At 36.6% G+C, this 13,905-nt stretch overlaps 1 protein-coding gene across 3 annotated transcripts in view; it reads right to left on the bottom strand.

Moving 5' to 3' along the window:
- Positions 1–13,905, bottom strand: part of PRKD1 (protein kinase D1) — a 355,712-nt gene that overhangs the window by 60,867 nt on the left and 280,940 nt on the right. The window lies entirely within an intron of this gene.

Raw genomic sequence — 13,905 nt, 5'->3', positions numbered from 1 at the left:
CTGTTAATTAATATAATTTACTTGCTTTCCCCATTTCTATTTGAGTTACCTTGCTTGTATAATCTTAACAAAAGAGACAGAATTGGAGATCAGAACATTTAAACATGATTTCTAGGTCTTTCAAATATGTTTTTGCTTTAAAAAAGTGGTTCTAATACAGAAATATAAAGTTGGAGGCAAATAAACAGTGCACATATACCATTGACATTTTCTACAGTATTACATGCACATGGTTAGAAAATGCAAGCATTTAAGAAAGACAGAAAATGAAAAGTAAATGCCTCCTGTTTGCCCTACACGGTACTTCATCGAAAAAATGCTGTAATCCCAGCACTTTGGGAGGCCAAGGCAGGAGGATCATTTGGGGTCAGGAATTCAAGACCTGCCTGACTAACATGGTGAAACCCCGTCTCTACTAAAAATAAAAAAATTAGCTGAGTGTGGTGGTGCATGCCTGTAATCCCAGGTACTCAGTAGGCTGAGGCAGGAGAATTGTTTGAACCTGGGAGATGGAGGTTGCAGTGAGCCAAGATCGTGCCACTGCACTCCAGCCTGGGCAACAAGAGTGAAACTCGAAAGAAAGGAAAGAAAGAAAGAGAGAGAAAGAGAGAGAGAGAGAAAGGAAGGAAGGAAGGAAGGAAGGAAGGAAGGAAGGAAGGGAGGGAGGGAGGGAGGGAGGGAGGGAGGAAGGAAGGAAGGAAGGAAGGAAGGAAGGAAGGAAGGCGGGAAGGAGGGACGGAGGTAAGGAGGGAGGGAGGGAGGGAGGGAAGGAAGGTAGGCTTACAGTTCCTTTGGTTTGCCTAAAGAAAAAAAATAAACATGATTTTAAATTTTTCCTCAGCCATACAACAAAAGATTTATATTACTGAAAACAGAACTAATATACTATACAAGGAATATAAAAGTGGATTTTTTGATATAATTATATCTCTGTGCACTCTTGTCCATCATTTTGGAATTATTTAATCAGTTCAGTATATAGATTTTTAAATATTAAATTAACTAAAGTTAACTGTGTTTTCAATTTTTTGGATAATTTCATGGTACCTCTTATATCCTGTGATATATTTGAGAATAAATATATCCCATCAGAATAAATGTATTTTAGAATCATCAGAATAAGATAAACCGAATTGCTTTTGAACCGTTGTTATAATTATATATCTCATTTACATATCTCAGTTATTAAGTTCCTAGTCTATAGCAATAACTGTGTTAGGTGCCTTAAAACACAGGCCTTATTATCTACAGTTGAGGCATCCAAGCTCATAAAGTTTAAATAGATACTTCTGGGTCAAATGCTAGTAAACAGTGCAGCCAAAATGTCAACCTACATTTGTTTGCCTCCAGAGCCCTTGTTTTATCACCACACTCGGTTAATTTCTAATTTTAAATGATTACTGATAAGACAAGCAATAAGCCACATTTACAAAAAATTTCTATCCCTTCCAATCCCTATCTGCACCAAAAGGTTAAATACTATTACCAAAAGTGAAAACTATTATTTTCAGATTCACTAGCTACAGTGAAAAGAAACTTGAAATGAAGTTCTACACAGGAATATTAGGCCTACAGCTACATTCACAATTATAAATCCATAAAGAAAAACTGTAAAGCATAATTATTCTGGAAAGGTTCAACTCTTGCAGAGAAGTCTAGGGAGATTATAAAAATAGCCAAAGGTTTGCCAAACCAGAATCATGAATACATTGAATAAATACCTTCAATGGAATTAAAGAATAATTAAATCCACAGGGTAACGTCCCTGTTCCAGTGTCCTCTAGTAACTGTAGCCAATGGGCCAGTTTTAAGCATAGACTAAAATGAAAATGATATTTTTCCATCATTGAAAAGTTTTAACACTCAGAATAAAAGATAACCTGATGTCACACTTTCTTAGCAGATTTAACACGTTATCAGATTTGGAAAATCCTATGAAAAGCTGAACAAATCACTGTTCAGTTACTTTCCTTAATTTCAGATACCTAATTGAAGGCTGTGCTAACAGAGCCAGTTTGACATTTACTATACCATGGTGCAAATTCATTAGAAAAGCAAGAGGGAATCTAGTAAACTGAGTATTTTCTTTTCATCCAACGTAAACGCTGCCATAAACTATAAGAACTAGAATTATTTTTGAGAGGTTATTTCATTTATTACCTTCAAGGCAAGATCATGTAAGAAATTTAAAAATATTCCAAGTTTAGGCAAAAGAAATTAGCTGTCACTCTGTAGCCCAGAGACTATACTACACCCATATTGGGGCAATAATAAGATTTACACTGCCAGCCACATGTGTCCTTGGCACAGAATATGTAATTTATAGTGTCAGAAATTAAGATTTTAATAGCATTAATAAATAGTGCCCTCATACCATTCAAGCCATTTTAAATTTCAAAATCAGAGAGCAATCCAATCAGACTTATCATTATCTTTTCTTATAGTCCCAAATATAAGTAATCATTTTCAATATGATCCACATTTCTAAATGAAAAAGTAAAGCTTTACAATCTTGACACAGGGGACATGCATAGTAACTTATCTTGTAGAAATTGATTTACCGCTGGAAGGAGACTGTTTGAGTCATTTAATTTTACTAAATAACAAACACCTTGGGAAAGGGAGCATGGAGAAGCTGTCTGAAGTTCTGTTTTCATTATTCAATTCTATGTTTCTGGGAGTGTATATACACACATTTGCATAGGCTTTTCCTAACATGAGGCAAATCTAAAGTGCGAAAACAAAAAAAGAAAAACTGGGTCATTATCTGATGATTTCCTAAGCACTTACAGGGTTTTTATCCTTCCTTCAATCAAAAATGTAAAACAAGGACTTTGTTGATATATAACAGATTATTAAAAAAACCAACTGGCTATGGAATAAGGCCATTACCCTGTAATATATATTTATCAATATTTACCTAAATGTTTAAGAACCACCCTTTCTGTAATACTGCCATCATCCCTTTAAAAATATTTCTTTTTTTCTTTTTTTTTTTGAGATGGAGTTTCGCTCTTGTTGCCCAGGCTAGAGTGCAATGGGGCAATCTTGGCTCACTGCAGCCTCCGCCTCCCAGGTTCAAATGATTCTCCTGCCTCAGCCTCCCGAGTAGCTGGGATTATAGGCATGTGTCACCACACCCAGCTAATTTTGTATTTTTAGTAGAGACGGGGTTTCTCCATGTTGGTCAGGCTGGTCTCCAACTCCCGACCTCAGGTGATCCTGCTGCCTCAGCCTCCCAAACTGCTGGGATTACAGGCATGAGCCACTGCGCCCAGCTGGCAAAAGTATTTCTAATGATGTGATCACAAACTAAGACTTAAAGATTTTCAGAATCAATGACACATTTTGTCATTAATAATTAATAACCAGTTGTTATTTTGAGCAAAAACATAAAATTCCAATTATTATGTGAAGTTTTATGTGAAGGCATGTACACCATAAAGCATAATTACAGTATGTTTTTGTTTAATATATCAAGCTACAGAGCAGGCAAAAATTCAGAAATTAATAGTTTTAAAGGAAATGATACTTTTAAAAAAATCTCATTGATCTCTGGATTTTAAGATAATTTCAACAGGAAACTAGATAGTAATTTGAATCATAATGCTGACAGAAATAATTGGAAATTTTTGCACGAAATGCATTATTATACAAAGTAAAGAGAGTTCATTATGTACCAAGTGTATGTGTTATAAAAACTTTATTATACATAAAATTCAAATTCTTCATTAACTTACTACATTTTCTTGCCTTACTTTTATATTTAATTACAATGTGTACAGTACTTTAGAGTTTTAAATAACACCTTTCTTTAAAGCTAACTACAATAAAGCGAAAATTCTTCCCTACCCATCAACACTACTGAAGGTTTCGCTGGGTTTATTAGGTTAACTAAATGGTGTTTAAATTAATTTTCACTCTTAGTTTCTATTCCAATTTGGCCCCATGTAGTTGGCGAACCTGAAATATCTGCAGAATGATTTTTTTTTTTAACGAGAGGAGGAGGGAAAGCTGAAATGCTTTGGAACGTCTGTTTTATTCTGCTTCATTAATATGTTCAGAGGAAAAAAATGGCTCAAAACTTAAAGAGCACATTTAAAATTTCGTTTTCTATAACTATGGGAAACACATGTAAGATAATGCATTTTTAAAAATTTTATATTTTTATATTAGCCATATGTTCTATGAATTGGAGGAGTTTGGATCAACTTACAGGTGTGGAACTTCTGTAAGAATTGACATGACTGTAAAATATGGTATTGAGATAGATGCATATAAATGATTTGACTTGGCAAATTATATATAATGACAAATATAAAGGTATTTTTTGTGTTAGAAGTGTAAGAGTTAATACATCATGCATGGGAAATAATATGAGAACATAATGATGAAAGTTGTATTTTAAAGCCAGGAATAGAGATTAAATAAAATAAAAATTATGGAGATCAATTTTTTTCAAGTTTGTGGTTTCACAAAGCATCTTTAACATTCTTTTATCAAGTGTTTCATTTTAAATTACTGCCAAAGCTGGAACTCTGTGCACTGAACACCTACTCAGAGAGACAATGTATCCTGCTCTTCTAGAGACTGAATTTGTTTTTTAACCTAGGGTGCTAAATTAATGACTCAGCAAGTTTGGAACCTTCCCAGGAAATGATTGCTTAGATTACATTGTGGAAACTCCAACTGCCAGTACGTCTTTAAACATTTAACAGGACTGAAATAATTTCCCAACAAGGTATATTCCACTTAGCAGTTCAAAATGAACTCTCTTCATGAGTTAAGCTAGAAAACACAGAAGACAAGTTGCTTTTACTTGTGGTTTGTTTATTGTCACTTGTGTAAAAAATCAAACATAAAATTCTCTGAGATAAAAGTCACTTGACAATAAAAAATGATTCAAATAAAAATGTGTGCATTATTAAAATATTTCTACGTGTTAACTAAAATTCATTTTACAGCCATTCACTGTGTCTGGATTTTGGGAGACAACCTCCCTTTAAGTTAAAGAGAAATAGAAAGAGAATACTTTAGCATACACGCGAATATCTCTTTATGGATTTGTCTGAATCGTTTGATAATAAGCTCCTATGGAAGAACCATGTCCATGACAAACAGTAAGCAGTTTCACCTGAGATAAATACATGTTTTCAAGAAGTAAATGCACAGGATTAGTTCATGAGACATTTCAATAGAAATATTTAATATACAGACTGTACTAAAAGATTTTTACAATTTAAAGTTACATAAACTGTAACACTGACATACTTGCTTTACAGGATTTCAGTTTTAAGAGGAGACACCTGGCTAAGGAATGTTTTCCACTACAAATGTTCTGTACTTGCCTGCCTGCTCCTCGCCTCTACTTCAACATGATAATCTGTGCAGAACTCTTCCGCTACCAAACTCAAACACTTAATAGGCTGTTCATATTAATGGGTGGCCCTCAGCATCAAGGATGCAATGGGGAATGGTTGAGACTATAGTAATTTGGAGAGGACAGTGTCACTGTCAAAGGGATGGCTACAGCTCAATTAGTTCTAACAGCTGCCCTGTGAACATGTAAATCCATTGTTGATGGATTTTTCAGTTTTTCAAAAGAAGCAGGGAATCTAGGTGTGTTATAAAATAACTTGATCCAGATGTTAGTAACTGAAAAAGAAATTTAAAAACTTTGTGCCTGTCAGTTTATCTGGGGACTAAATCTAGTTCAAATGGAGATCTTTGAGGTTATAAAAAGTGTTTTCTATCATTATCTAGTTCAGCCAGAGACCTTCATATATGCCAAACTATTTTCATAGCACTTTATATGGATTTCATTTATACCTCATGTATAAACTATAAATACAACTATTTATACATTTTATACAACTATTTTCATAGCACTTTACATAGATTTCATTTATTTATACCTCATGTATAAATAAACTATAAATACAACTATTTATACATTTTATACAACCATTTTTATAGTACTTTACATCGATTTCATTTATGTATACCTCCATGTTACACCTAAAGAAACTGAATTACTGAGAGATTAAATCATTTTCCCAAGATCACACAACTTGTAAGTAGCAGAACTATGAATTCAGGTAGTTTTGCTCCAGATAACAATGATTCCTTTCTCCTTTGATCCTCCCCAGCTCTCACATTCCTTGATTTTATGCTAATATAGAAAACAGCAAGTATTTTCTTCCTCTCAGTTAGTCAATAAGGACGACAAAAGAGGCAATAAGACAACAAGAATAATCAAATAGTAGTGTGTTTTATGTGCCAAAAATGGAATGCAGAATATCATGAACCCCTTAACCTTGACCTATAGAAGAGATTTCTCACCAGCTTGTCTGTGCTTAGATGATAGGACCTGAGTCACGTATGTTTTCCAGAACACAATAACTAGTGGAATAAAGGGCTGCTATTCCATAAACATCACTCAGTTGGCTGCCTACTTTCCTATTCAGGTGTTATTATGCTTAAAAGATACTAGCATAACTATGCAAAAATAGACGCAAGCCAATGTTAATCTTTTATTCCAGAAGTTTCAAGATCTAGCATTTTGGACTATCACTCAAAGAACAGTGCTGAGTAACAGCTTAAGAGAGTTCTCTCCTATTGCCATAGAGATGGATCTATCGCATTTAGCAAGTGTTTCCAGGGGAAAATTTTACCTGAAAGTTCAATTCAGAGGCTTCAGGACATACAAAAATGAGGAAATAACATTCTCTGTGCCCAACTAGTTTACTAGCCAGTATAGTCCTAGGCACAGCATAACTGTTATTACTGTTGTCCTTTATATTTACTCTTTCCCTTTTTCATAGATGGTTTCCTCCTTATTCTTCAGATTTCAGTTTCCACGACCCCTTCTCTGAGAGGCCTCCACACCACCTAACTTATTGCTTACCTCCACTCCATACTCTATTACTCTCTCACATCATCCTGTCTCCTCCAAAGTCATTAATGCAGCATGCAACTGTATTTACCTATTTGTTTACTGGATTTTTATTGTCTCCCTTCAACAGAATATAGGTTCCAGGAGGGCAGCATCTTTATTATTTTGTTCATCATTGTATCACCAATTTCTGGAATACTGTGTCACAAAGAATAAGTGCTTTTATATATATATATATATATATATATATATATATATATACACACACACACACATATATACACACACACACACACATATATATATATGAAAGTTTGAAGGAAAGATAAACCATATTCATGGTGGAGGCAGGGGGTCATTCAGAACGGGGGTTTCCTGAAGAAAAGACATTTGCATGGATCCCAAGGTGAGTCTTGCCATACCATGGCTATGTTGAGTATTATTAGTAATTAAAATTTTGTTCGCGTGTGGGGTGGGGAGGAAGGAAGGATGGCTAATGGGTGCAAAAAAACAGCACAGTGACTAAAACCAAGTATTTGCTATCACAACAAGATGACTATAGTTAAAAATAATTTAACTGTGCATTTTTAAATAACTAGAAGAGTACAATTGGATTGTCTGTAACACAAAGGACAAACCGTTGAAGTGAATGGATATTACCCCGAAGTGATTATTAAACACCACATGCCTGTATGAAAATACCTCCTATAACCCAAAAATATATATACCTACTATGTACCCACAAAAACTAGATAGATAGATAGATAGACAGATAGATAGATAGATAGATAGATAGATAGATAGATAGATAGATAGATAGATAGAATCTTTCAGGACAATTCAGTCCCATCAATCTGCAAACTGTCCAGAGATTTCTTTTTTATACTTCAAAACTGTCCATCTCACTTAGGGATGATGAGCTAACCTGCTGTCAGGAAAACACCGCTGTGAACACTCAGTCTGAGGCTACTTTCTGAAGCAAAAAACAAACAAACAAAAAAACAGAAAAAAAAAACCCACACAGTCATCTGTAACAACACCTACATGAATATATGACCTCTCACACAGGAGTGGGGATTTTCCGGCACAGAGTTCTTTTGACAACAGAAAAATATGAAAACCCTTGAGAAATGGAGTTCATGTAGGAATGCACGTTTCCAGGCTCTATAATTCAGGCAGTAGAGAGTAGGGTGTGTGAGTTCCAGGTTTTTTGGTGGTATTTTGATTCTCTATCCCGTGAGCTACCTGTCAAATATCCTAAATATATAGCATAAATAAAAGCTAACCAACACCTTTTTATAACAGTAAAAGGGTGGCTACTGGGCAAGTAAAAAAAATATGTGCTCACTGCTTAGCGGTGACACATACTGTGTTATACCGTGGAGAATCCATATCTTAACGTTTGCAGCAATTTGTGAAAGCTTTCAAAGTAATAATATATATGATCTCTTACTAAAATACAAGGGGATCTAGATTTGCTGAGTACTAAAGTAATCGTAGAAGTTACATTAACTTTTATATTGCCTCACTCTTTTCAAGTAAACCAAAATGAAAGGTAAAGGAACCTTGATATTTTCTTAAGTGATCTACCCATTGCAGGGAAAGCACCAGAACTGTTCAAAAATTGTGGCAAATTACATGTACATTTCCACTAAGGAAGAATATAACTGCATATCAACTTCTACTTTGGGGCTTTAAGTGTCAGAAAGTGAAATGGAGGGTAAACAGATTATGTGGGAAAACCAAGGACAGCAATGTTAGAGGTAAGTATTCCCATAGTATTTGACCTTGCCTGAATAGACAGGGACTTGGCCTGGGTTTATGATCTCACTGGAAAGCTGAATGAAATAGTCTGAAAAGAGACTGTGGCGTTGATTACTACTGCCTTGGAGACATCGAACAGCTGGGAAAGTATGCCATAAACACAGTAGTAGGCCACAAAGGCGACAGCTTCTCCCTTCAAAAATGGCCCATAATGATAACTTTATAGTGTTGCAGGAAATAAGGGGCCAGAGAGACCAAATAGGGGTGCAGGAGAGTTTATTTAAGGTGTACACTGGCTTAGTGGACATGTGTCCTGAAAGACTGAGCACCAGACAAAGAAAGCAGTGTCCTTTTAAGTAGTTTATGGCGGGAACGACGTGATGCAGGAATGAGGCTCACAGAAGCGAGAACAAAAGCAGTTAATCATTAGGTAACATTCTTGAGATTCAGCTTACCCATCTTGGGAAAAACATGTCCTATAACTTATGCTCACCTATTTTTTGACCTTGCAGCTGCAAAGCAAGAAGAAAAACAGAAACTTACAGACCTTACAAAATATGTGGGAACGAGATAAGTTTAATTAATGTCTTACAGTTTTTACAGAAAGGCGTTAACATTCTTTTTTAACTTTTACTTCAAGGGGGTTCACCAATGCCTTACAGCTAAACTTTTTATTATTTTTTCTATTTCACAAGGACAATCAATTCTTTAACTTTTCTGCTTCAATCCCCCCTTTGGTGCTCTGTGTAAATGATGTTTAATAAAGAGCACCACAATTTTTTGGCTTTTTTTGAGTGGGTACATATTTTCTTTGAGGCAAGGCCCGGTAGGCACTTGGTTAAGGCCATGATTTGAGTAGTAGTATGCTTTGTTACCATTGCCTCTGCAGTTGACCGGATACTTTTGATTAACAGCGGTAGAAGGCAAGGGAGAACTAGACATCTTTTAACTATAACTATAAAGCTTTTTATTAGAGTCTTGAAATTATCGAAAGACAAGAACCATTCACTAAAATGTGAATCTGGGGATTATTTTTTCCAGGTTTGAACTGGGACATGAGCAAGTTTAACCATTTTCCCTGGGCCTGCCTTATAGACGCTGTGTTTACCATGTGCTGGCCTCACAAAGTCTTTTATAAAACTGGCTGGGCCTTTTTTTTTTTGTTTGAGACAGAGTCTTGCTCTGTCACCCAGGCTAGAGTGCAGTGGCGCAATCTTGGCTCACTGCAAGCTCTGCCTCCCGGTTCACACCATTCCCCTGCCTCAGCCTCCTAAGTAGCTGGGATTACAGGCCCCACCACCATGCCCGGCCAATTTTTTGTATTTTTAGTAGAGACGGGGTTTCACTCTGTTAGCCAGGATGGTCTCGATCTCCTGACCTTGTGATCCGCCCGTCTTGGCCTCCCAAAGTGCTGGGATTACATGCTTGAGCCACTGCGCCCGGCCTTTTTCAAAGATTTTTAATATACATTCCAATGAAGTGGGTTTTGACGATTTTCCTCCCATTTCCTCCCAGTAACAACACAGCACAGTCACTTTTCCTTTCTTTTTAGACCAATCAGACCCAGTTGGTCTTACACTTTGCTCAGAGCATACAGCCTCTACTAAGAGACCTGTAGCCCTCTACATGTCACTCCTCACGTTGGTTCCTCCTGGAACTGTCTTTATCACACACACTCACACACTTTCCTGTTTCCAGCTCCCTTTCCTGGTTGGGGTAGCGAATCACTCTTGCCACCTCCAGTTTCCTAGTTGGGGTGGCGAGCCACTCTCGCCACCTCCAGTTTTCTTTTCCTAACTGACTTAGCAAGCCACTCTCGTGTCCTGTCTTGTTGGGGTGTGAGTTTCATTCAAATCAATGAGCCACTCTTATTGTCCCCAGTCCCTCTGGGTCGGATTAGTTGTCACTCCCCTGGAGGTGATCAGGCTTCCCTTCTGTCCTTAGGGACAGGTCCTGACTCAGGACCCAAACCTTACCGCGGTTCAGGTGTCTGTGTGCTGCTACTGATACCATCCAGGAATCCCCTTTACGGGTTCCGTTGCGCTGTTGCGAAGAGCACCAGGACATGGGAGGGCCCATCCCCTTTCGAGCCGAAGCTCTCCCGTTGGCGCCAAGGTTCCCAGGTCTCCCCTGTCCCAGGCCTCAGTCCCACAGGCAAAGGAGGCGGAAATCTGCCATCTCCAGTCCTGGGTTTTGGCACTAGAAATGTTGCAGGGAATTAAGGGGCCAGAGAGACTGAATAGCGGTGGAGGAGAGTTTATTTAAGGTGTATACTGGCTTAGTGGACATGCGTCCTGAGAGACTGAGCACTAAACAAAGAAAGCAGTTGCCTTTTAAGCAGTTTTTGGCAGGAACTACCTGATGCAGGAATCAGGCTTACAGAAGCAAGAACAAAAGCAGTTAATCATTAGGTAACATTCTTGAGATTCAGCTTACACATCTTGTAACTTACGCTTATCTATTTTGTGACCTTGCAGCTGCACAGCAAGAAGGAAAAGAGAAACTTACAGACCTTACAATATATGTGGGAAAGAGATAAGGTGTCTTACAGTTTCTACAGAAAGGCAGTTAATATTCTTTTCTAACTTTTACTTCAAGGGGTTCACCAATGCCTATTACAGCTAAACTTTTTATTATTTTTTCTATTTCACAAGGACAATCAATTCTTTAATTTTTCTACTTCAATAGTACATTATAGAATCCTAGCCCATAACACTCAATGTCAAATAGGTAGTGCTGTGTGTGTCTGTGTGTACGTGCTCATGTGCTTCTGAAACAACATGGTAAGACCAAAGACTAGATTTTAATGCAACTTAATCACAAAAGAGAAAGAGACAAAAGATAAGAGACTTTTTTCCTCTATCTATCCCACACCCCTAAAAGAGCTTTGGGTTTTAAAAATACAGAAAAGCACTCACTCAATGAAATTATATCACTCAAGTGATATTTTCAGTGCATGACTACACAAAAATAGATACCACTAAAAACTTGGCTATTTAGAGAAAGAGGCATATTTGTTCATAATTCCCAGACATTGTCTCATCTTACATTTCACTATATTTATTATCAAAATGGCAACATCATCACTCTTTTTGAGAAGGCAAGAAGGAATTCATTTGATTAGATTAAATCAAGTATCAGAATACTATATCTAAGGGGTTGAGTAAAATAATGTATCTAAATATTGTGAAAAGACACAAATATTTTAGAGGCTGAATTTTCCCTAGTTTCTAGAAGTCTAATTTATAGCACCAATTCCAATCTTCCACTCTCCTCTCTCCTTCTCATTATTATTTCTTCTATACAAATCTTTCTTTTTTTTTTCCTGGGTAGGCACATTATGAGGACATATAAACTCTTGAAGTGAACATAAGTAACCTTTTTTCATATTTTTATTTATTATTTAATTATATATTTATTTTTGAGACAGAGTTTGGCTCTTGTTGTACAGGCTAGAGTGCAATAGCTGTGATATCTGCTCACTGCAACCTCCACCTCCCGGGTTCAAGTGATTCTCCTGCCTCAGTTCTTCCGAGTAGCTGGGATTACAGGCATACACCACCATGCCCAGCTAACTTTTTGTGTTTTTAGTAGAGATAGGGGTTCACCATGTTGACCAGGCTGGTCTCGAACTCCCAACCTCAGGTGATTCACCTGCCTTGGCCTCCCACAGTGTTGGGATTACAGGCGTGAACCACCGTGCCTGGCCCTTTTTTTCGTATTACTCAGGTAGCAGTTCAGAAGTTATGAGCAGTCAGGAATTAAGGGAGAAGAGACTTAAATCTGTCCCAGCCTAGAATATTAGATGGATGCAGATGCCCACTAAGTAAATGCCTGTGCTTCGTAACAGTGGAAGGCTCTGTTTTGTGTCTTGTCAGGAGTAATATGGAGGTCATGGTACCTTGCCTGAGAGTTGCACAGGACCTTCAGAGTTGTTACTAAAAATCTGATTGCTTTTAAGACCCACATATTAGTAAGTGTGGGGCAATTGGTATATGATGCCAGTCCCTCCCAGCAGGGTTCATGAAGAACTCTCCAGTAGTATTCACATTTACAATCACACATCTGCAAGGTTTTGTTCAGAGCATGAACAAACTTAAGAATGAACATATATGATACGCCAGGCTTGTGGAATGAAATCACGTAACAGTAACTCAAAGCAGGCCTCACAATCTTATTCATTTTACTAAAGGACTCTTTCCCCAGAAACTCACTACTGCTCATAGTCTCAGGAAGCAGGGAAGTTCTGGTTAAAACATTTTTGGACATCTTTCCTCACTGAAAGTACATACTGCCCAGGTGTGAATTTGAAAAACTAGTTTATACAATCATCAAAGGAAAATTTGTAATATCTGGCAAATGTACTACATGGGTGTCATGGCGCATATTTAAATGGAAAAATGACTTTTTAATTCAGAGAAATCACCAGGATTCCTGGAATTCCAGAACACAAGAGTTAAGTCTCTACTTCTAAATAGACCTTTGCTACACTGAAAAATATCCTGGAAAATGTTCACCTGGGCAGTAAATATCATCATAGTTAAGAAATAGCTTTTTGTCCATTATTTGCATATTTGAAAAGAAACTACTTTGACTATTATAAAATGTATCAGGATCATATCTAATTATAGATAGAAAATGCAATGCTGTATTCTCTTGTTTTCATTTTTTAAATAAATGAAAACAGTAACTAAATGAATCATTTTTGAGGGGGGATTTTCTATGAACGTATGCAGCCTAGCACTCATTTTAGTACAATCCGTGTCTTAATTACATGTGAGTCAGTAAACCTGTATGAAAATAATAGCAGTTTACGGCAAATTTTTATTTAGAAAATATGCAACCTCACATAAAATTTTAACTGAATATTGTCCAAATTTCATAAAATTAAAGGATATAAAATGGTCAAACACTGAGAAACCTTTTAGAATGAGTGATTTATTTCCTAATAATTTCTGTAAGGTGGCCTGAATGTTAAGAATACCCAAAAAGATTAGGCTAGAAGCATTTAATTCCAAGAAAAAGAAGTTCTCTGTAGAGTCTCCTAACTTCAAAGCTAAATTAGTGGATAACACCTTAAAGTCACTGAAAAACATTTAAGATAACTTTAGTAAAGCTATCTAATTTTTTTAAAAAATCCATCATGTAAAAAATGCTGTGTCGTCAATTATATCCTAGGGTCACAAAGGTCATCCAATATCTTAAATTCTGCTTCATTTTCTACTTTGACTTCAGCTCTTTTACCT

Source organism: Rhinopithecus roxellana, chromosome 5 (genome assembly GCF_007565055.1).
Source record: "Rhinopithecus roxellana isolate Shanxi Qingling chromosome 5, ASM756505v1, whole genome shotgun sequence".
Lineage (NCBI taxonomy): Eukaryota > Metazoa > Chordata > Mammalia > Primates > Cercopithecidae > Rhinopithecus > Rhinopithecus roxellana.
The sequence above is the reverse complement of the archived record's forward strand: the minus strand, read 5'-3'. Positions and strand labels throughout refer to the sequence as shown.